The sequence below is a fragment of the Trichechus manatus genome, unplaced genomic scaffold, assembly GCF_000243295.1.
Source record: "Trichechus manatus latirostris isolate Lorelei unplaced genomic scaffold, TriManLat1.0 scaffold00111, whole genome shotgun sequence".
Classification (NCBI taxonomy): Eukaryota; Metazoa; Chordata; class Mammalia; order Sirenia; family Trichechidae; genus Trichechus; species Trichechus manatus.
Genome location: NW_004444047.1, coordinates 2,591,340 through 2,613,957, shown reverse-complemented (window position 1 = coordinate 2,613,957; position 22,618 = coordinate 2,591,340). Strand labels below are relative to the sequence as shown.

The 22,618-nt window shown below is 55.6% G+C and overlaps 1 protein-coding gene across 1 annotated transcript in view; it reads left to right on the top strand.

Annotated features, from left to right (window-relative positions):
- The window catches only part of ABLIM2 (actin binding LIM protein family member 2), a 140,855-nt gene that overhangs the window by 12,021 nt on the left and 106,216 nt on the right, over positions 1 to 22,618 (top strand). Inside the window, exons 3-4 of the mRNA XM_012557600.1 lie at positions 11,472 to 11,655; positions 18,121 to 18,236. The gene's annotated coding sequence lies outside the window, so the exon portion shown is untranslated. The remainder of the gene's footprint in view (positions 1 to 11,471; positions 11,656 to 18,120; positions 18,237 to 22,618) is intronic.

Genomic DNA, 22,618 nt, shown 5'->3' with positions numbered 1-22,618 from the left:
GGAGGCTCTCTGTGGGCTCTGGGGGAGGCTGTCTCTGTGGGCTCTGGGGGAGGCTGTCTGTGGGCTCTGACGGGAGGTCCTTGCCTCAGCTTTGCCAGCAGTGCCCACACGGCAGTTGTCTTCCCCTCTGTTTGTACCTCTGTTTACTTCTCAGAAGTGGTGGGTTTAAGGCGTATCCCACACTGAGATGCCCTCACTCACAAAACGCAGAAACCCAATTCCCAAATGAGATTATAGCCACACATACGGGGATTCCAACACAAATTTTGGGTAAGGTATTCAGTCCATCCAAAACCCAAAACTCAAACCGTTGCCGTCAAGTCGATTCCGACTCACGGCGACCCCATAATAGGACACAGTAGAACTGCCCCATAGGGTTCCCGCGGAGCAGCGGACGGATTCGAACTGTCGAAGTTTTGGTTATCAGCTGAGCTCTTAACCACTGCACCCCCTAGTGACCTCGGCGTGTGGCGGCCTCGCAGGCTGCTTCCCTGTGGGCTTGACATGATGTTCCCAGAGGCCATTTCGAGGGTCTCCCTGTGTTAACCATAACGGCCCTTCAGGAACCCTAGGTTCTGAGAGGATTTGCTTCTTTATCGGCAAACAGAATGGGGAAATAAGCCCAGTTTCCGTGACCACGGGGGGTGGTTTTTATCACACACGAGGTGGCTTTGTTAATGATGCAGGCGGCATCTACTGCCCCACGGGGGGCACAGGGAGGATGGGGATGTCCGGGGCAGACCCGCACAGAGGAGGTGGCGTCAGCCTGTCTTCGGAAGACAGGAGGACTCCACCAGCCAGAGAGGGGGCGTCTGTCCCAGGTGGGGCCTGGTGTGTGGAAGCCCAGCCCCATGGGATGGCAGGAGGTGGGATTGCAGAGAGGAGGAGAGGTGGAGGAGGTGGGCTGGGCCAGTGAGTGAGACAGCACTGGGGCTGTGCCCAGGGTTCTCGGGAGAGCAAACAGGCAGAGTGCATGCTCAGCCCTTTACATGGAGTGGACTGGGCAAGTGGATGGGGGTGAGTGGATGGGGGTGAGTGGATGGGGGTGAGTGGATGGGTGGATGGGAGTGAGTGGATGGGGGTGGGTGGACAGGGTAGGGTGTACGGGGTGGGTGTACGGAGGTGGAGAGGTGGCAGGTTACACCGACCGGAAGATGGAGGATGGACAGCGGTACTACTTGTGGTGCCCTCCACCTCTGCTGAGCCTCCCGGGGTGGGGAGCCAGGACGGTGGGCAGAGACCCCCAGCAGCTCTGCTTTTGTTCACACTCAGGCCCAGTGCAGAGACCATGGGAGGGGCCCGTGTGTGACAACTGCCCACAAGGGGCCCCCAGAGCTGACCCTCGCACTGTGGCCCTGGGGGCCTGAGTCCAGCAGGCAGGCCATGGAGGCTGGTGAGCCCAGCCAGCTCTTCGCTGACCCAGGGGCCGCCGGGAGGGTAACTCCGCTTCTGGGCGGGGCGGGGAGGGCAGGAGCACCCTGGGACCCTCGGCCTGAGGCTGACCCTGAGGAACCCAGGCTCCGTCCACAGTGTGGGCACTGTTGGTGATGTCACTGAGGGCCTCTGACACCCCACCCCGAGAATCTCCTCACTCCAGGGCCCTGTGGATGTGATCCTGTTTGGAATTAGAGCTTTCTTCGTTATGTTAATCAGAATGTAATCACTTCTGAGTTATAAAAAGAGCAGATTAGATGTAGAGACAAGCACACAGAGAAGGCAGATGCCACGTGAGGACCGTCTACGAGCCAAGGGACCAAGGGGCCCTGTCCGGGGCCGCCGTCAAGGACAAAATCCGCATGGCCGAGACCCGATCGGGGCTCCCAGCCTCCGGAGTGCGAGACGGTGCATCTCTGCTCCTCAAAGCCCGCAGCTGTGTGTCCGCGACACAGCAGCACGTAGAGATGGAGACAGGCGGAAGGCCCCTTCCCAGGGCCACGTGTCCCCCCCCCCACCTGAAGCTCCAGGATTCAGGGCACCCCGTCGGCACGGGGGAAAGGAGGTGACTTGCCCATGGGCTCCTGCGACACACCGGGCCACCCCGCGTCCCCAGCTCTGCGCCTGCCTCCCTCCGGTCTTGGTGTGGAGATGGCGCCCACCCTGCCTGGCGCTTTCCTCTGTCTTCATTCACGCTTTCCGCGGCACACTGGGGTTTTCTGATTTAATTCTCTTCTCTTCTTTGTGAAGATACATTTACTGCATTTCTGAAAAGCAAAAATCATTAGACTGCTCTTTCTAAAAGATAAAGGAGAGAGTGCAGTGTGTTTAAAAGGATTTCTGTAAGCCAGGCAGTGGAACACCATAAAGTGCATAGGGCTCAGCCAGTGGAGCCCGTCACCTCGCCTGACCCACGGGATTGGTGTGTGTGGGGGAACTGCCCCATCCCCCTCCTCCGAGTGTCACCCTGGGCAGGTCACTGCATCCCCTGAGCTGCAGTCCCCTGAGAATCCAGTGACAACAGCTGTCACCCTTCCTTGCTGGCTGGCGAGCGGCTGAGATGGGACAGGGCAGCCACCGACCCCGCCTGGGACTCACACTGGCCAGGGCCGCGGAGGCGAGAAGTAGCAGTAGAGTCAGTGGGCGTCAGGCCCCGTTCCAAGCCCCTCTCGCCCTGTGCCAGGCACAGGGTCAGCCCTGGGGACCCTGCAGGGAACCGGCCCTTGGTGGGCGGCACCTCTGCCTCTCCTGCTGAGAAGTGACATGGACCAGCCAAGGTTTCTCCCAAGCTCTGTGTGAGCCTGAGGATGTCATGGTCTTGGATTGAACTCTTATGCAGGTGCTCATGAAAAAGACAGCGTCTCTGAGTCACCACCCTTATCTGTCAGTCTGCCGTCCTGCGGGGGCTGCATTGTCGCTGTGATGCTGGAAGCTCTGCCACTGATATTTCAGATACCAGCAGGGTCATCCATGGTGGATAGGTTTCACCAGAGCTTCCAGACTCAAACAGACTAGGAAGAAAGTCTTGGTGATCTGCTTCCACAAATCAGCTAATGAAAACCCTGTGGATTGCAACAGAACATTATCTAATAGGGGCTGGAAGATGAGCCCCCTAAGTTGGAAGACACTCAAAATACTTAGTGACCGTAACAATGGACTTGAGCATAGGAACGCTCATGGAGATGGTGCAGGACTGGGCAGCGTTTTGTTTTGTGGTACACGGGGTCACCACGAGTTGGAGCTGACTTTACAGCAGCTAACAACACCATAAATCATTGAGGGTGTTTTAGGATGCAAAACCAAACAAAATCCAACAGAAGATACAATTTTGTGTGGGGATACAGTTAAACTCAGTACAGGTAGTCAGAGTGGGCCTCATGGAGGAGGTGACCCTTGAATGAAGAGTAGGGGAAGGGGAGGGAGGTGGTCGTGCACATATCTGGGGGAAGAGCATTCCAGCCAGGGGCAAGACTCCCAAGCCAGGGCCTGACATGCCTGACATGTTCAGGGACCAGCAGGGGCGCTGTGTGACTGGAGCTGAGTGAGTGAGGTGGAGGATGGGCAGAGAAAGAGGAGAGGTCTGGGGTGGAGAGAGGTAGCCTTCTCATCTGATCAGCGTGGAACTGAGCAAGGGCCAAGGAAACAGCAGGGTGGGGACAAAGCGTGTGCCTGCAGAGGAAGGACCTCGGGTAGCCAGGGTAACGCGGGTGGAGTGTCCAGGAGAACATCCATCTGCTGGGTGCTGTTGATACTAATAATAAGAAACCTGTTGCCGTTGAGTCAATTCCGACTCACAGCAACCCTATAGGACAGAGTAGAACTGCCCCATTGAGTTTCCAAGGAGCGGCTGGTGGATTCGAACCGCTGACCCTTTGGTTAGCAGCCGAGCTCTTAACCACAGTGCCACCAGGGCTCCAGACTATTAATAATAGTATTAAAAAATAGCCACACTGAGCTGCCCAGGTGAGCCAAGCGGATGACAGTGACTGGCAGAAAGCCCACCCACTTATCTTCCGGAATGTTCCCAGTCATTTACAAAACATCAGCTAAGGGCTTCCAGATTCAAAGGACTGCAGGGACAGGTGTGCCGGGTCCCAGCACCAGCCATGGCCTCCCCAGGCACACACTGTCCTTGCCCGGCCTGGGGGGTGGTGCAGGGCACGCGGGGGTGGCAGGATCACGTGACGGAACAACAAAAAGTCACGGTGGGAAGGAGTCTGAGATGGCACCTGCTATTGTCATTTACAAACCAGGAGTCTGGGCGAGAGGTCACGCGGGGACCGCACTGCGCCAAGCTGAGGTGCACAGATACGCCTAGATGTCCCTGCCTTGCTTTGCACTTTACTGATAATTGAGTTCTCCTCCTCCCGCCCACCAATACAGCAAAATACAAAGAAGAGGACGGGAAACACGCCTTGTCTAACCCCCGCTGTAACTACTGACTTGGAATGTACTTTGGAATGTATCTTTCTAATCTTTTCCTTGGTGTAAATATTTTTCTAACTGGAAACCAAGCTGTAGACATAATTTTGTTTCTTGATTTACTCACTTAAAATGACCATATAAGCACTTTTCCATCTTGTAAATTTTTCAACACCAGTGTCAACATCTGCCCATGTTCTCTCACATGCCTGGGCCACAGCCAACTCTTTGACCCTTCCACCGTTGGGTGTTTACGCCGTACCAGCCAGGCCCTGGACAAAGTAGTTTTTCAAACCTCATCTCATTTATTTCTATGGCAACCACGGGAGAGTGGTATTATTAACCCTGTTGCAAAGAATTGGAAAAAGAAGAAAAATGCAGAGGGTCAGCAAAAGAGGCGAAGACCCTCAACGAGATGGATTGACCCAGTAGCTGCAACAATGGGCTCGGGCTTAACGATTGTGAGGATGGCGCAGGACTGGGCCATGTTTCCTTCTGTTGTACATGGAGTCGCTATGAGTCGGAACCAGCTTGATGGCACCTAACGACTACATAGAACTGGACCCTGAGGTTCACAGATATTCAGTAACTTGCCCAAGGTCATACAGCAAGTAAGGGACGAAAGCAGGATTTGAACCCAGGCGGCCTGACTCCAAAGCCAAGGTTCTTTAGTACATTACACCGTAGCCATGCAACTGGAGACATGGTTGAATCTAAGTTCTGTCGATATTCATGCCATTTCCTTGGGGTGGATTTCCAGAAGAGGGATTGCTGGGTCAAATGGTCGGAGCAGTTTAACATTCCGTAGGGTCTGTGCCAAGTGGTCTCCAGAAAGTTGTGCCACTCACTCTTTCCACCATTCCCCCCACCCCGCCCTGGGCTCTCTCTCATAAATGGCCCTTGCAAACACCCTGAAAGACAGGTGCAGAGTGCCCTGCCCATGCCAGCTCTGCCTCCTGTTGGTGCCGTTAGCTACGGTCGAGTTGGCCCCCCAGCTCACGGCGACCCCATGCACAGTGGAGTCAGCTCGTGGCGACCCCGTACACAGTGGGGTCAGCTTGTGGTGACCCCGTGCACAATGGGATCAGATCGTGGCGACCCCATGCAACACGGGATCAGATCATGGCGACCCCGTACACAGTGGGGTCAGATCCTTGTGATCCATAGGGTTCTCATGGGCTGGTTTTTGGAAGTAGCTCGCCGGGCCTTTCTTCCTAATCTGTCTTAGTCGGGAAGCTCCGCTGCAACCTGTTCAGCGTCAGAGCAACACAGGGGCCTCCCCTGACGACGGGTGGTGGCTTCACTCTGGCCCGAATGGAAGGTGAGAATTCTGTCACCCAACCACCACTGCAAAATGGGGCGTAATAACAGTATATTGTTTTCATTGGGATTGTTTAGATTATCGGTGCATTTGGACTTTTTAAGGAGCCCTGGTGGTGCAGCAGTTAAAGCGCTTGGCTGCTAACTGAATGGTCGGTGGCTTAAAACCACCAGCCGATCCAGAGGAGAAAGATGTGGCAGTCTGCTTCCATAAAGATGACAGCCTTGGAAACCCTATGGGGCAGTTCTTTGCCTACACGGTCGCTATGAGTTGGGATTGATTAGTGGCAATGGCTTGGTTTTGGATCTTTTTTGGGGGGGAGGCGGAGGTCTTGCCCTGACTGTGGCACCCTCTGACCAGCAGCAGAGAGAACGGAGGAAATGAATGCCGGCTAGTGACGGCTCTCGAGGGCAGACTGTGGCCGGGAAGTTATTTCTGTTTCTGCGCGCTTTCTAGTGAACGGAGCCCTGGTGGTGCAGCGGTTCAGAACTCAGCTGCTAACCAAAAGATGGGCAGTTTGAATCCACCAGCCGCTCCTTGAAAACCCTACGGGGCAGTTCTACCCTGTCCTGTAGGGTCACTGTGAGTTGGGTTTTTTCCTAGCAAATAACTCGGAAACTAATGAAAGATGTCGCTCTGTCCCAGTGGGGCACTAGCCTGTCCCAGTGGGGCACTAGCCTGTCCCAGTGGGGCACTAGCCCTGTCCCAGTGGGGCACTAGCCTGTCCCAGTGGGGCACTAGCCCCGCAGCCACCTCCCTCCCCTTCGACGACAGTCAATGCCCTCATGTCTTTTTTTTTTTTTTATTGTACTTCAGGTGAAGGCTTACGGAACAAATAGTTTCTCATGAAACAGAAGTACACATGTTGTTTTATGACATGGGTTAACAACCCCACAACATATCAACCTTCTAACTTCTCAACCTTTTATTTTTGGTGAAAATACACATAGCCAAAGATACACCGTTTCAAAAATTTCTACATGCACAGTTCAGTGACATTGACTACGCTCTTCCAATTGTGCTGTTATTCTCACTTAAGATGAAGGCTTACAGAACAAAACAGCTTCTCATTTAACAGTTAGTAAGTACACATGTTGCTCTATGACAATGGTTAACAATCTCACAACACATCAACACTATCCTTACTCAACCTTGGGTTCCCTATCACCAGCTTCCTTGTCCCCTTCTGCTTTCTGGCCCTTGTCACTGGACTCCTGTACCTCGTTAGTCTCATTTGGCTTTACGGGGCTGTCCACTCCCAGGCTGAACAGTGAACCTCAGAGGTAACTTCACCACTGAGCTAAAAGGGTGTCTGGGGGCCATACTCTCGAGGTTTCTCCAGTCTCCTTTACGCCAGAAAATCTGGTCTTGGTCTTTTTTTTGTGAGTTAGAATTATGCTCTACATCCTTCTCCAGCTCTGTCCAGAACCCTCTGTTGTGATCCCGGTCAGAGCAGTGAGTGGTGGTAGCCGGGCACCATCTAGCTGTACTGGACTCAGTCCGGTGGAGGCCTTGGTAGCTGTGGACCATTACTCCTTGGGACTAATCTTTCCCTTGTATCCTGTTCTCTTCATTCTCCCTTGCTCCCGAAGGGATGAGACCAGTGGGGTATCTTAGATGGCTGTTCACAGGCTTTTAAGACCCCAGACACTACTCACCCAGGTAGATTTATAAGCTGTGTCATGCCAGTTGAGCTAGATGTTCCCCGAGACCATGGTCCCCAGAGCCCTCAGCCTAGCAGTTCAGTCCCTCGGGGAGTGTGGGTGTGTCTGTGCCCTCGTGTCTTTTTGGGGAGCAGAGCCATAACCGGTACCCAAGCCCCCGTGCCCACGAGCCATCTCCTCACTCAGCCTGGCCTGGTTACAGGGCGGCGCTGAGATGAAATACAGTCGCTCTCCTAAGCTGAGCCTCGAATAGCCTATCCTTCCCAAGTCAGGATAAATTTGCTTCATCTGACTCGAGGTGCAAAATTAGTTTAAACAAGGATTTTCATTCTGAGGCGGGGAGTTGAGAGAGGATTCAGAGCCAGCTCTGTGCTGGATTCCGGCATCTTGGGCATGAATAATCGGGAGGAGGGCAGAGCAGGGAGTGATTCAGGGCTTACCCAATACTAGCTCGCAGGATGTGAAGGACGACGCCATTTACATCCTATGTTCCAGGCGAGGAAGTGGAGGCACAGAGAGGTTAAGGCACTTGCCTGGGGGCACACAGCAAGGCAGGCAGGTGGAGCTGGACTCCCGTCCAGGTGGCCTCGGAGTCCGGGCTCTTGGCTGCCCAGTTGTGCCTCTCCCTTATCAGCAGAGCTCCCTCCTGCCTGGGGGAGGGTTCCCGGGGGTATGGTGGTTGTAACCAGCACACAGCAATTTGACCCTCTGGGCCAGGCCTGCCCACCTCCCCTGGAAAGGGGGCTGAGCTGAGAGAGTGCCCCTTCGCAGGGCTGCCCGGAGCCCTGAGGTCATGGGTAGGAGGGTGAGGGTGGGTGGTGGGCACTGCAGGAGAGACTACCTGCCTGCCCCCTGCTGCTCTTGACCATGTTCTAGGGGACGAGGCTTCCCCAGTCTGAGGGGCCCGGGAAGGCGGCTTCCCCTCTGTCCACCAACAGCTCCCCCACAGGGCACAGCACCAAGGGGGCTGTATCCCCAGGGGTGCCCCGATCCTCCCCTAGATTCAGCTTCCAGATTCCAGACTTCCATAGGAGTAGATCTGTCCAAGATGCGTCCACTCATCCCAAATTCCACATCTGTCCAGGTTCCCAACGCTCCCCGGGCACCAAGCAAAGGTACGGTTCAAAACTCAGAGCTCCTCTGATCAGAGGCCAGCAATGTCCCCAACTCCAAAGTCCACGTCTGCATTGCAAAAATTTTACTTGGCACATTTAGTAATTACTTATCAAAATGTGTAATAGATGTGCTGTTTTCATAGCTTTGTGCTAATATTTTAATGGTCATCCAACTCAAGAACAGTTTATCAACTATTCCGAGCCTTCTGGTCCCAGGAATGCTTCATAAATCAATTTCAACATGTATTTGCGTTTTTGTTACAGAGAAAGTGAGACCGGTTGCCATCGAGCCGATTCCCACTCAGAGCGATCCTGTAGGACAGAGTAGAACTGCCCCATAGGGTTTCCAAGGAGCGGCTGGTGGATTCAAACTGCTCTCCTTTTGGTTAGCAGCCGAGCTCTTAACCACTGCACCACCAGGGCTCCAGAGAACATGACAGGGCAATCAGTAAGAGACTGTTAGTCTTTGAAATGCTCTCCATTTGCATATGGTTCTGTGCAGGAACTGGAACAGAAACATGCTTTCAAGGCAGAAAAAGGAACCATGTAAACTTCGGGGTTGCAAAGAGCTGGGTCTTTCTTGCCTGTTACAAAGGCGGTCTCATAGGCGTTTCCGCTCCCCTGGAAACACAAAGACGACGTTACTGGTGCGTTTAAAGACTAACATTTACAGCCGGCTTGAGTCACTCCTTCGTAATCAGTAAACGAGATAAAAACATTTAAGTGTCAGTTTTAAAATGTATGAGGGCTACGTGGTTTTTCAAAATGCTGACTTGGGATCTGCTGAGCTGTGCCTCCCTGCTAGGGCCTGGAACTTCCCAGGAGGCAGGGCTGGGGCTTCGGGGCTCCCCGCTGAGTCCAGCAGGGAGGGGCGGGGCCAGATGGGTGCACAGTGAGGTTCTCCCTCTAAAACCATGTGTGGCTCCCATGTGCTCCTGAGGCCAGATGGGGGGAGTGAGAGAGCCAGGTAAGGGGGAAGAGCAGGTGATGTGGCAACAACCTGAGCTCTGCAGGGGACTCATTCATTTGCAAAGCGTGTATTCCATTTGCCATGGGGGTACCACAGGGGCCAGGCTTAGTCTGTACCCCATGACTACACACGCCCTGGTGGAAAAGACAGACCCCATGATCAGATGGGGCACAGAGGCTCTGGGCTGTGGAGCACTCACGCAGCCTGGCTCAGCCTGGGAGGCTGGGAGAGGCCTTCTGGGGGAGGAGCCACCTTGGAAGACAGAGAAAGAAAGAGACTTCTAGAGGGAGGGGGCAGCAGGGGCGCCAAGGTGTGGCCGAGCCAGGGGGGAAGGGCTCACCAGGTGGGTCTCGCGGGGAGAGGAGCCCCTGGAGAGGCTGATGGTGGAGGGGCTGCTCCGAGCTGCTGGAATTCACCAGCTCACTTGGGTGGCCTCCTGGGGCAGCCCCGGCTCCTTGTCCTGTGAGACCCTTCCTCCCTTGGGGCAGTGGGAGGAAGGGGCAGGCCCCTGGTCTTCAGGCCTGAATGGCCAGAGGAGATGGGGGCACCTCTGGGGCAGCTTTTAGTCTCATGGGCTGCATGACAAGCGTACCACCAGTGGGCAACTTGAAAGGACAGAGATTTAAGGCGTTAGGTTTAACCCTACTCAGCATGACCTCATCAACACAACATAAGAAGTCCCCTATTTCCAGCAGGGTCATATTTGCAAGTACAGGGGACAGTGGCCTTAAGAGGGGCAGTGGTTTGCCGGGGAAAGAGGCCCAGGCCATGGTGGGGGCCTACAGCTTGGGGCCCACCGGGAAAAATGGGCTCCAGTTCTCCTGCCCTTGGAACTCTTGTTCCCTCCCGCCACTGGAGCGGCATTCATTCCGGGCAGGACCCTGGCTGGGGGCCCTGCATCCAGGTGCTGCCCCTCCCTGAGCCCGGCTGTACTGGTGACTGGGGCTGCCTCGCAGGGTGTGAGAGGATTGAATGAGATGGTTTGGAGAACGGCGTGCAAGGGGGCGCCGGGACCTAGGTGGTGGCGGCTGTTGCTGAGGGTGTTTCTGTCATCCTGCGTTTGGGCTGGAAAGGGGGAGACCAGGAGGCGCGGGGAAGCGGGCCCCAGGGGGTCATTCCGGCAGAGCCACCCGTGGCCACACGGGCACTGAGGTCCTGGAGCCCAGGAGCTGGGGAGGGCCTGTGAGTCCAGCTCTCTTTGGGGCTCAGACCAATATGGTCCTTTCTGGTGGATGGGAGGGAGGCCAGGACAGAGGGGTAAGACTCTGGGCCTCACGGGGCAAGGTCCACCTGACCAGGAGGGCCAACTAGGAGGACAACTGTAGGGGACGGGTATAGGCTTCACTATAGAGGCGATGTTTGTACCACACAGGCCTTGTGGGTACAAGAGGGCAGGGCCTGTGTCCTCTGTGGGGATAGGACCTGGGGCTGCCGGGGGCCTGGGGAACAGGGCCAGGAGCTGGGGACTGGGCCAAGGGCTGCTGGGGGCTTGGGGAACGGGGCAAGGTGCTGGGGGCCTGGGGAACAGGGCCAGGAGCTGGGGACTGGGCCAAGGGCTGCTGGGGGCTTGGGGAACGGGGCAAGGAGCTGGGGGCCTGGGGAACAGGGTGAGGAGCTTAGAGCTGGGGCTGCCGGGGGCCTGGGGAGGCTGTTAATGGGCTTGGCACCTGGGCTGAGGTCAAGTCCCTGGGCACATGGAGGTGGGCTTGTCACCTGGGGCACCTTCTCCTCTAATTCCCAGTTATTCACGGAGGTCCTAGAATTCACTTCTCAGGAGCTCAGATTTCTCAGGAGACTTTAGACAAAACTGGGTCCAAGAGGTAGTGGTTTCGGGTTCTTGGCTTGTTCCTGGAGCCCCAGGTCCAAGTCTGCACCTGGAGCCTGGTCTCTTGGGGTCAGGGGTGCCCCCTACCCCAAGTTTGCACCGAGGCCGTGAGACCTGTGTCTGGTGGGGAAGTATGCGTGGAGGGGTCCGTCCGGGGCTGTGGGGAACGGGAGGAAGCCCGCGGCACCCCACGCTCACGCGGCCTCGGTGCTGTCCCCAGCGTGCGGCTGTGACCTGGCCGAGGGCGGGTTCTTCGTGCGGGAGGGAGAGTACATCTGCACGCAGGACTACCAGAGGCTGTACGGCACTCGCTGCTTCCGCTGCGACCAGTTCATCGAGGGCGAGGTGGTGTCGGCGCTGGGCAAGACCTACCACCCCGACTGCTTCGTGTGTGCTGTGTGCCGGTGAGTGGGACTGTCCCGTCCCTGCTCCCCACCTCCTCCTCCCTCTCTTCCTTCTGTCCTTTCTTCCTTGCCTCCCTCCCTCCCAAATCCTGTTTCCTCCTTCCCTCCCTCCCTTTCTTCTTCCCTTCTTCCTTGGGTCAGTGAGGGCCAGGGAGGGGAGGTGGGGCTCAGCTGGGAGATGGCTGGTGGACCCTGGGTGCTTGCACACCAGCCGCACCTACAGCTTCTCCCCTCACGGCCCCTGCACCCCTACCTCCTTGTCTGAAGGGGAGGGGCCATGGGAGCCACTTATTTCCTGGAGGGTGCAGAGGCCTGTCTGGTCCCAGTCCTGGGAACTTCCCTGGATGCTCCCATATATCCCCTGAGGGAGGGGCTCCTCCTCCTGTCCCAGCTGGGCCCTGGTCCCACCCCGATCCCCCCTATTTATCACAGCAGCTCCTCTTTGCCGTGCCTGAGCCCCTGCTGTGGCCGGGACCCCACATTGCAGGGACCGACCTGGGCCAGCCTGCCCATGTCACACAGCTGGCCGGAGGCCACAGCGGGAGTTATCTGGAAGGCCAGGGCGCTCTGTCCGTTCCCCAGCGGGTCCCCAGCTGTCCCCCCCATCCTCACCTTCTGTCTCACCCTCTTCTTGGCTCCTCTGCTGAGCCCAACACACCCCTAAGTCTCCTGGCCCCATCTGCTGACCTCAGTCCACTGCCTCCCTTCCCCACCCCCCCGCCTACACTTGCTTAGGTCACCCCTGTCCCTAACTTCCCACAGCCCCTTCCTGGCCACGTTCTGCTGACCACCCGGTAAGTTCTGGCGTTGCCACCACGTGATCTCCCTTCCCGCTGTCTCCTCGTCTCCTCGATCTGCTGCTCCTCCGTGGTCCTGGCAGGTCTCTGCTCTGACACCCCGCCCCCCAAGCTGTGGGAGGCACCACCACCCATCCTCCAGCCACGTGAGGTCCGAGCGTGGGGGTCTTCAAGTTTCCTTCCTTCTCACCCGTGACATTCAATCCGTCCCCCCATCCTGCCCCTCTCCCCTCCTCAGTGACTTCCAAACCACCCCTCCTCTCCGTCCACCCAGCTCCTCCCTCATGGAGCCTCACAAACACCCACTTGGACAGGACCCCTGCCTCAGCCTCTGTTAGGGCATCTACCTCTGCCTCCCTTCTGACCTCTGACCTCTTCCATGTTGCTCTCATGGCCTCCAAGAGGAAGTCCACGCTCCTTAGCCTGGATGAAGGATCCTTGCAGTCTGCTGCGGTTCATTCATTTGCTCACTCACTCATTCATTCATTCAACCAGGCTTTGTGAGGCCCCTACATGTGCCCAGCTTGGTGAAGTAGAGGGTCAGTGCAAAAGATGAAGACCCTCAGTGAGATGGACTGACACAGTGGCTGCAATGATGGGCTCAAACATAACAAGGATTGTGAGGAAGGCGCAGGACCGGGCAGTGTTTTGTTATGTTGTACGTAGGATCGATAGGAGTCGTAACCAACTTGACAGCACCTAACAACAACAGCAGTGTGTACCTAGCCCAGGACTGGCACTGCTGACTTGGGACTGCATCAGCCAAGACCTTACGGGGTGATGGGAGTGCTCAGCATCTAGATGCACTGTGGTTTGGCCAAAGAGCTTCTCCCAGCTCCCTACCCACACTGGAGAATAGCTCCCTCCCTTTCCCTCCTCCTGGCCCAACCATATCCTCATTCCCTTTCTGGGTACCGCTTGATAGGGACTGTATGAGGGCAGGAGCTGGTCTGACTCCTCTCCTGTCCCGGCTCCTAGCACAGAGCGCGTGTGACCCCTAGCCTCCTGCAACAAGGTCAGAGCGGCTCCCCTCTGCCCTGTGCCTCTGGGGGCTTAGCAGGGAAACCAGTGGGCATCCATCCCCAGTGGACATCCTCCCTCCCTCCCTCCACAGCCCCAGAGACTTTCCCCCCAAGAGGAAGTTCCATTTCTAGAAAACAGAGAATATTAAACAAAAAAACACACACACAGTTTATTTCCGCTCTGTTCTCCGTGTCCCGCCACACCCAGGTTAAAGGGGGCCTTTTCAGTGTTGTTTTCAAAGCAGATGTCCATGGTTACAGCATGTGTACAGACAGAAATGGAACATTTGTCAGAGGGATGCTAGGGGAGGAAGCAATGATGACAAAGCACATTGCTGATGACTGAGTCACAGTGGGCTGCTGGAACATGCCAAATGGCCTGGCCACAGGGCTCCCGAGGATTATCTGAATGTTTGACTTCTGTGTGTGCAGCTTAGAGAGAAGGGTTGACATCATCACAGATGGTCTGAGAGACCACTTCTGGATACTCTGCTATTTTAATAATAATGGCAGACAGGCAGCCTCTGGTCATGTTGGAGTGACTGGGACTGGGCCTTTCCGCCCACCATAAACAACTAGAAAACTGGGCAAAATGTACGAAACAACTGCTTTCAGACATGGGACTGCAGGCAGCTCAGTACCGAGAGAAGGGGAACAAACGAAGTGAGTTCATGGTGCCCCAGCTTTCTGCCTAGAGGCAATTTCTGGACCATAGCACAAGGAGGGAGCATCCTAGTAGAACGTGGTGTTCTCACTGAGTTGAGGAGACAGTGATCGGAGAGGCAGAAGCAAGTAGAACTTGTAACGCAGAGTATCAGAAAAGAGAGAGCTATGCAGAGAGTTATGGATGGTCTGGGTGGTACAAATAGTTCATGTGCTCAGCTCCTAACTGAAAGATTGGTGGTATGAGTCCACTCAGAGGCACCTTGGAAGAAAGGCTTGGTGATCTACTTCTGAAAAATTAGCCACTGAGAACTCTGTGGAGCACAGTCCTGCTCTGACACTCGTGGGTTGCCATGAGTTGGAATCGACTCGATGGTAACTGGCTTATGCAGAGAAATAGCTCCAGAAATCTGCATGGTGATATCTTTGACTAGAGACTAAGCCACGTAGACATAAAGGAGATTTCACATGGCACCTGACAATAGCAATCTTTATGGAAGCAAACTGTCACATCTTTCTCCTGTGGAGTGGCTGGTGGGTTTGAATCACTGACCTTTTGGTTAAGCCAAGCGCTTGACCATTGCACCACCAGGGCTCCTTCAGGAATGCGGTAGAGACCCCATAATGGTCATGCCTTACTAATAGGACTAAACTAGCCGTAGAGTGAAAGCTACTATAAATCTATTCTAACCAAATATAAAAACAAGCCTCAAAAAGATCATGCTGACCCACAAATAGGTTGCCTGCCAAAATAAAGCCCAACACTCTTTAAAGGAATATAAGAAAATACAGCATCCATCGACATAAAGTTTACAATGTCCAACATCTAATAAAAAAATGACTAGTTGTGAGAAGAAGCTGCATAATATCAGTCATAGCCAGAAAAAAAATCAGTGAATTGAAATAGACCCAGGAATGACAGCAATGGTGAAATTAGATGACAATCACCTTAGAACAGCTTTTGTAAATAAGTTTAGGTATTTAAAGGAAAACACACACATAAGTACGAGAGATATGGAACATATGAAAAAAAACAAATGGAACTTCTAGAGATTACACATACCATGCTTTAGATGAAAAGTTCACTGGAGGGAATTGGCAGTAGATTAGGTATTGCAGAAGATCAGTGAACTGGAGGAGATAACAATAGAAACCATTCAAATTGAAGCAGAGAGAGAGAAAAAAAAATGAAAAGAGCCTCAGCGATTTGTGGTGTAAGATAGATGACTGACAGATAGATAGATACCAACCCATAAAGGGGACGAGGAAGGGAACTGAAAAATATTTGAAGAAATAATGGCTGAAACTTTCCCAAATTTAACGAAAACTATAAACCCATAGATTCGATAAACTCCGTGAACTCTAAGCAGTAAATAAACACAATGAAAACCTACCAAGTCCATGATAATAAAATTCCTTAAAGCCAGTAATAAAAGAGAAAATCTCAAAAGAAGAGAAATAAAACACATTATGTACACAGGAGTGAAAGAATGACTACAGACTTCTTATCAGGAAGAATGACTACAGACTTCTTATCAGGAACTATGCAAGCCGAAGGCAATAGAACAACTTCAAGTGCTAAAAGAACTGTCAAACAAGAATTCTATACCCAGCAAAAATTCTTTTCAAAAATGAAGGCAAGATTGCTAAAGGGCATGGGGTTCACTTGTCCTTGATCCCCAAGAGCAGAAATTGGCACAGATGGGGGTCCAACCACATGCCTACTGAATTAACTGAGGACCCTGAATGGCAGCCCCACAAAGTGGGGGCTATGGCAGGGTTTTAACAGAGGAAGGCCTAGCAGCCTGTGAGTCAGAAACTCCCTGTGTCTGCTGATCAGCAGCTGGACTGCAGCTGGTGTGACCAGGCAATAGCCCAGGCAGGAGAGAGTGGCCTGAGCTCGGCCTCCTGGGGGCAAGGAAGAGGAGGCCATACATGCTGGAACTTCGGTCCTTCACTTGTACTTCTGTTTGTTCATTCACTTAACAATTATCTACTGAGTGCTTGGAATGTGCCAAGCATTGTCCAGCCCAAAGAGGGCAGAGGGGAGCCAATAAAGATATTTAAGCCACAGGAAAGAGCATGTCCCAGTTCAGATAATTCCCCACAAATCTCCAGGTCCTCTGGCCAGGGCGAGCTCGGGAAGGAAAGAGGCTCAGTGGCTGTCAGGAACCGAGAGCTCAGTGGCAGCAATGACCATGCTTCCCACCACTGTCAGCAGGTGGCCTGGGCTTAGCTCGCCGGCCAGCTTAGCCACCTGGTAGCTGGCCAAGGGAGAAGGTCTTACAGCTGGCAGGCAGGCAGGTGGCCGGCTCTTTGCTGCCTCCCACCCAGCTTGCTCTCGGCAGCCTCAGAGTGATAAATAGCCCTTACATTGTACCGTGGCTGGGACAATGAGGGTGCAGAATTTAAGGGGTGCCAGAAAACTCAGTAATCAAGATAAATCACATTTTGATGCAATGCTTTAAAAAATCAAAATTAGTGCAAAAAGTTCATGATGAACAAAATGCAGATTTTTAAGGAAAGACAGGATTTGTCCAGCACCTTGGAATCTAGAAAGTACACTTTTAATAACCAGCACCATTTGCCATAGAGTTGATTCTGACTCATGACAGCCCCACGTGTCAGAATAGAACTGCGCTCCACAGGATTTTCAAAGGCTGATTTTTCAGAAATAAATTGCCAGGCATTTCTTCCTCCTTAAAGATCCAAGTAGGTACATGTAAAAACAGTGTGGGAGCCGTGTCTGACCTCCTGTAACTTGACATGGGAGAAGAAGAATCTAGATCAACAGCCCAAGGCTGATCCTATGAGGCGGAGGTCAGACATACCTTTTTTACCAACTCTGACACCAATCGTCCCTCCCACGGCACTCTCTACTTCTCTGCTGGGTTGAATAATTCATTGCAATGGCCTCACAGAACTCACAGACCATACTGACAATTATGGGGTTTATTAGGGAAGTAACAGTTACAATTGGGGCTCAAGAACACTCAGGATAGAGTTCTTCCAACAAGATAGCCTCTCCCCAGCTGTGCTCCCAGGCACATCTCTCCCTGGCCCTCAGCCTCTGCAAAAAGGCACTCGGCTTTCTCTCTCCATGGGCCGGGAAACCCACTGTGGTGTTTCCTGCTGCCAGGTCTCTGCTACTGGTTCTCTGCCGCCGCTTCTCGCTGCCTGCAGTGTTAAAGGTCTCTCTCTCTCTCGGTCTCCTGGTTCCAGGTACTTCTCAGTGCAGGGATCCTGGGTCCAAAGGACAGGCTGGCTCCTGGCTGTTCTTCCTTGGTGGTGGTTGGATCTTTCCTTTCCCACCTCTGGGGTGGCTCATTTCAAGCCCCATGGGATGGCAAAACTGACCAATCCCCTTGGTGGGCTGCAATTACCCTATCTGCACAGTCCCGACCAATCACCTGGGTGAGAGTTAGAGGACTATGGCGAAAAACGCCACACAAAAGCAATCCATCACACCACGGTCAATCATGGAACTTTGCAGCTAGGTCTTGATTTGAATCTGGTTCCAACACATATCAGCTGTGTGTCCTTGGAACAGTTAATGACCCTCTCTGAACTTCAGTTTTCTTCGCTCTAGGAGAAGTGAATCCTAACTTGGGCAAACGCCCTAGAGTTATTAAATGAGGCATGCCCGTAAGGTAACTACCCTAGTACCTGGCACACACCAGGTGTTCGGTAAGAGCCATTACCACTATCGCTGGAGTGACATGGACAGAGCATCGTGGTGGTCAGGCGAGGCAGGGCTGACTGAAGGGTAGAGGAGGCTCATGGTTGCAGGTGAGGAAACTGAGGCTCAGGGTCACACAGCGGAGTGTGGCAGCGCCCGAGCGAGGAGGCCTTCACCCTCGCCCTGCAGTGTCCACTCCTGGAGAAGAGGGGGCAATGACGTTGGAATCGGAGCTCTGGGTGGGGCTCCCTGCTGGAGAGGAGGGCCAGACAGGGGTCCCAGCTCTACTGCCCTCTTGTTCCAGGCTGCCCTTTCCGCCCGGGGACCGAGTGACCTTCAACGGGAAGGAATGCCTCTGCCAGAAGTGCTCCCTGCCCACATCTCTGGGCAGCAGCGCCCACCTGTCCCAGGGCCTCCGGAGTAAGTGGACACTGTGCAGCATGGCGGCGGGGGAGGGGCTGTGGCCTTGGCAGTGCCTGGCAGGGGCCTGACCATACCCCGACCCGAAGCAGGAATCCAGAATGAGTACCAGTGGCTACACAGGAAGGGAACCAGAGCACAAGTCCCGGGCGGGCTCGTGTGCTGCTGAACCTTTGCATAACCCGTCCCCTCCCCACCACACGCCAGCTTGCTTCTGCCTCCAGCTCCCACGCATACATTAAGGCCCAGCTCTCACCTGCCTCCTCCAGGAAGCCTTCCTGTCCTCCTCTTGGGCCTCCCCTCCAGCACACACATGCATCTCCACCCCGTAACTGCAGGATACCCCAAAGCCCTTCAGGGATGTCTTAGAAGAGCCTTGAGCACTGACCTGTGGGTTCCGTGGGGCATGGGCTGTAGGGTTCACTGCAGGGTCATCCTGGAGCTAGACCAGGTGTCAGCAGACTGAACCAGTTAGTAGATGCAGGGCAAGGCGGGAGCCGGGTGGGAGCAAGGGTGCCGGCCTTCCCCAGCCCCGGCAGCTGTGGCATAACCAGTGCAGGGGCCCCGTGCTCGGGACAGACCCGAGCTGCTTCCTGATTTCCAGAGGTAGCCTCTTGCCCAGAGTTGGTTTTCTCTCCCCTTCTGCACGTGGACAGCCTCTGCAGGGGGGCTTCCCCTCCAGCCTTCAGGAGTTACGGGGTGGCTGCGAGGCCAGCCTCATTTCACTCTGGAGTAGAGGCTTCACCCCCGGGGGAGCAAGCTCACAGCAGCTGAAGGAGAGCCCTCCATCCAAACACTTCCCTCCAGCTGATGCCTGGATGGTGCTGTGGCTGCGGGCTGAATCCTTTAGAATCAGTACCAGTAGCCGCCAAGTCAATCCTGACTCATGGGGACCCCACGTGTGCAGAGTAGATCTGAGCTCCAGAGGGTTTTCAATGGCTGCTTTTTCAGAAGTAGATTGCCAGGCTTTTCTTCCAAGGCACCTCTGGGTGAACTTGAACTTCCAACCTTTCAGTTAACAGCCAAGTGCATTAACTGTTTGCACCACCCAGTAGTACCATTAAAATTAATTGTGAAAGAGCAACCACAAGCTCTACAGCAAAAAAGTGGGGGGCGGGGGCATTCGTTTGCACAGTTTGTCCAAAGGCTTCCTGGCAGCCAGAGCAAAAAGGAAAACAGGCTGGACCAGACTCATTACCTGAGAGTTCTTAAATGTTGACAGAAACGTTCTGCCAGTGTAAATTCATTTTAAAATGGCAAACTTGCCTTTTGGGCAACAGACATTCCCCTGACCACCAGGGGAACTTCTCCTGCTTCCTCCAGGAAGCCCTCCTGTCCTCCTCCCAGTCTATCCTCCAGCAGACACACGCACCTTCACCCAGGTGATGCCGTTCCTCTGCCCGGAAAGGGTTGAACCATATTTCCCCAGCTTGTGGCTCCCGGGTGGATGTCTGCAGACTCTCGTCTCCGTCTCCGTTCATCTGGAGCACCCTGCAGGCAGGACTTTTCTGCTTCTCCAGGTGCAGAAGGGTCTGAGCCCGGGGGCGTGGTTGTGTCTGGACTCCACGTCCAGCTCCGGGTGGTGGGGCTGAGGTTCAGCCAAGGCCTGTAAACTGTCTGGACTCTGCCCTCCCACAGGGAGCCCCATGGCTATGAGCCGATGGGCCTCTGAGGAGGCGCCTGTGCTCTGAAACTCCACACACGGAGTTCCAGTAGGTGGGGACCGGAGGGAGGGCACGGAGGCCAGAACTGGGTGCAAGGACCAGAGATGCTGGGGCCACTAGAGATGCTCACAGCCTCGTGTGAGTAGGTGGGGGCCTGCTGGGGGGGCGGGGCAGGGAACAGGAGTGAAGGTGGGAAGGTTGAGACCAGATGGCAGTGCTCCCCCAAAGCCACGCCTGGAGGTGATGGGGAGCCACAGATGGTTACTGAGTGAGGGAGTGCCGAGGTCAGTCCTGTTAGGAAGGCGAACCTGAGTGGGTGCGGGGCCTGGGGAAGGGCTGCAGCTTTTCTGCTGTGAGGGATGGAGAGCTTCCGGTGGCTGCCCCCATCAAAGGCATGGGCTGCCCTGCCCTGGGGGAGCGGCTGGCTGGGCAGGGGGGAGTGAAGCTTGGAGCCGGAGGCCCTGAACTTCGCTCTCACGAGGTGGCTCTGGCCTGTTGTCCAGGAGCAGAGTAAACTTCGGGCGGGGTTGCCCAGGCCCTCTCCTGAGAGGAGCCCCCCACCCAGCACCTCTCTTCACACAGTCCTTGCTGGCCCAGCCTCCCCCACAGGAACGCTGGGTGGGAGTCTTCGCCTCCTCCTTGAAGCACAGGGCGCCCCTCCCCAGCTCTCCCTTCGGGCCCCTCCCCAGCCCTGACTTGGCTGCTGTCTGAGCCCCGGAAGGGCCCTCCTAGAAGCCCAATGTGCCCACTGGGGCGGCTCCGAGCCCAGTGCCCATGCCGGACACCCCCCCCATCTGTGTGGCCGGACATAAGGGTCAGCAGTGGGCAGGCCATGGTGGCCTGGAGGGGAAGCTGGAGGTGTGAAAGATGGGGGCTTGGACGGGGACTGGCCAGAGAGAAGCCGTGTCCGGGCTGAGGAGCCCCCAGCGCCTGTTCTCTGTGGCTCCATCCACTGGCGACTGGTCTGGCTAGAGCATGGGTGGTCACCAGACTGGGACCTGGGGGACAAGGGCCAGTGTGGCTGCTGCCAGCTGGACTTGGCATGCCGGGGCCCCCAGGGATGTGCAGACGAGGGGTCCTGTGGCCGAAGACAGGGCTGGGGGCCTCAGCTCCCAGAGACCTGGGGTTGCTGAGCTCTCTGTGGTGTGAGGCTGCACCCCACCCACGTACTCGAGGCACAGGTGTTGGGACCAGAGGCCCAGGACCCCCTCGCTGGCCCAGTGGTGGGGCCCACAGCTGCCTGGGAAGCAGGAGAGGCCCCCTCTTGTAGCATGGCCGTGAGGATGAAGGAGACAGAGATGTGAGGAAAGACGGGAGGGAGGGCTGGGGGCTTGGGGGGCAGCCTGGTGTGCTGCGGCTCGGCCCCTTCAGACGCCCCCTCACTGCCCCTGGCCCGGCACACCCACCAGCAGTGCAGTCCTGGGTCTCTGTCCCTGGTTTAGCGGGGCCCCAGCCTGCTGGGCCATCGACCTGAGCCGGCTGCTTCTCGCTGGGCGGCGGCCTCCTCACGCGTAATTGAGTCCACCACTTCTCAGTCACTTCCAGCTTTAGAGCCAGGCTGGCCCGTTTTCGAAGGTGAACTCAGGCTTGTTTCTGAGCCAGCCCTCTTTCCCCTGAGCCATGGGTCCTGGGCTTCCACCTTGGGAGCCGTGGGGAGCCTCCGACTTACATCCGGCCCCTCCAGAATCCATCAGAGACTCAGGGTGACCAACAGGCACCCCCAGGTCACACGTGAGTCAGTGGCCGAGCGGAGCTTCACCCAGTCCTCACTTTCCCTATGACCATGCCTTTCGGAAGAGCAATGCCTGTGGGGAAACCAGGAAACGGCTTGGAAGGTTCTAGAAGGGTCACTTGGGTGAAGAGGCCCAAGCCCTCATTGCTGCTGATGAGAGAGCCTGGCCAGGGTGGGTGGCGGCCACGGGGCCGGGAGAGAAAGCCCTTCCCAGGGACCTCACTTCCGGCAGGGAACACTGAACTGAGAGGGACGTCCGGCCCCACCCTCTCAGGGACAGCCCTGCTGACAGCCTTTCCCGGCAGGATTGTCACAAAGACCCGTGCAGCCCTTTGCAAAGCCACACAGAGCTCCTCCGAGCGGCAGAGCCACTGGGATGGATGCTTGCTGTTTCCATGGCGACGCTCTTTCCCTCATTCCCTCACCTGCTCTGGCTGCTTCCTGGCTGGCTACTCACGTGATGCCCACCCCACCCCACACTTTACGGGGGAAGAGTGGGCCGTGGGCTGGGTGAGAGGCCCAATTCCCTCCTACAAATCACAGACACGGGACAGCTGGGACTTCACGTCCATTGTGGGCAGAGGGACCCTCCCCGGCCCCCACCGGATCCTGGGGTACATAGATGAGACAGACCCGCCCCTGGGGGTGTGCAAGGCTGGGTGGGGAGGGGAGGCCCACAGCTGTCAGGACACCCCCAGGGGGTCACCCCAGCGCAGTGATGCTCAGAGCAGAGTGGGCCTGAGTCAGGTACAGCCCCTCCTTGCGTGGCCCACTGACCAAGCCCCAACTTCTGGGGCCTGCACTGTGTGAGCTTCTGTAAGCTTCTCAGCGGCTCGCCGAGGCCAGTGCCATGTTATCCCCCTAACTTGAGCACCTACCCCTGCCCTTGCCCCCCTCCAATCTGCCTGCACACAGAGGGGCTGCCTCCGCTCCGGGGAGGTCTACCTCGCCCTGCCTACACTCTGCTCCCTGCAGTTGGGGGTCCT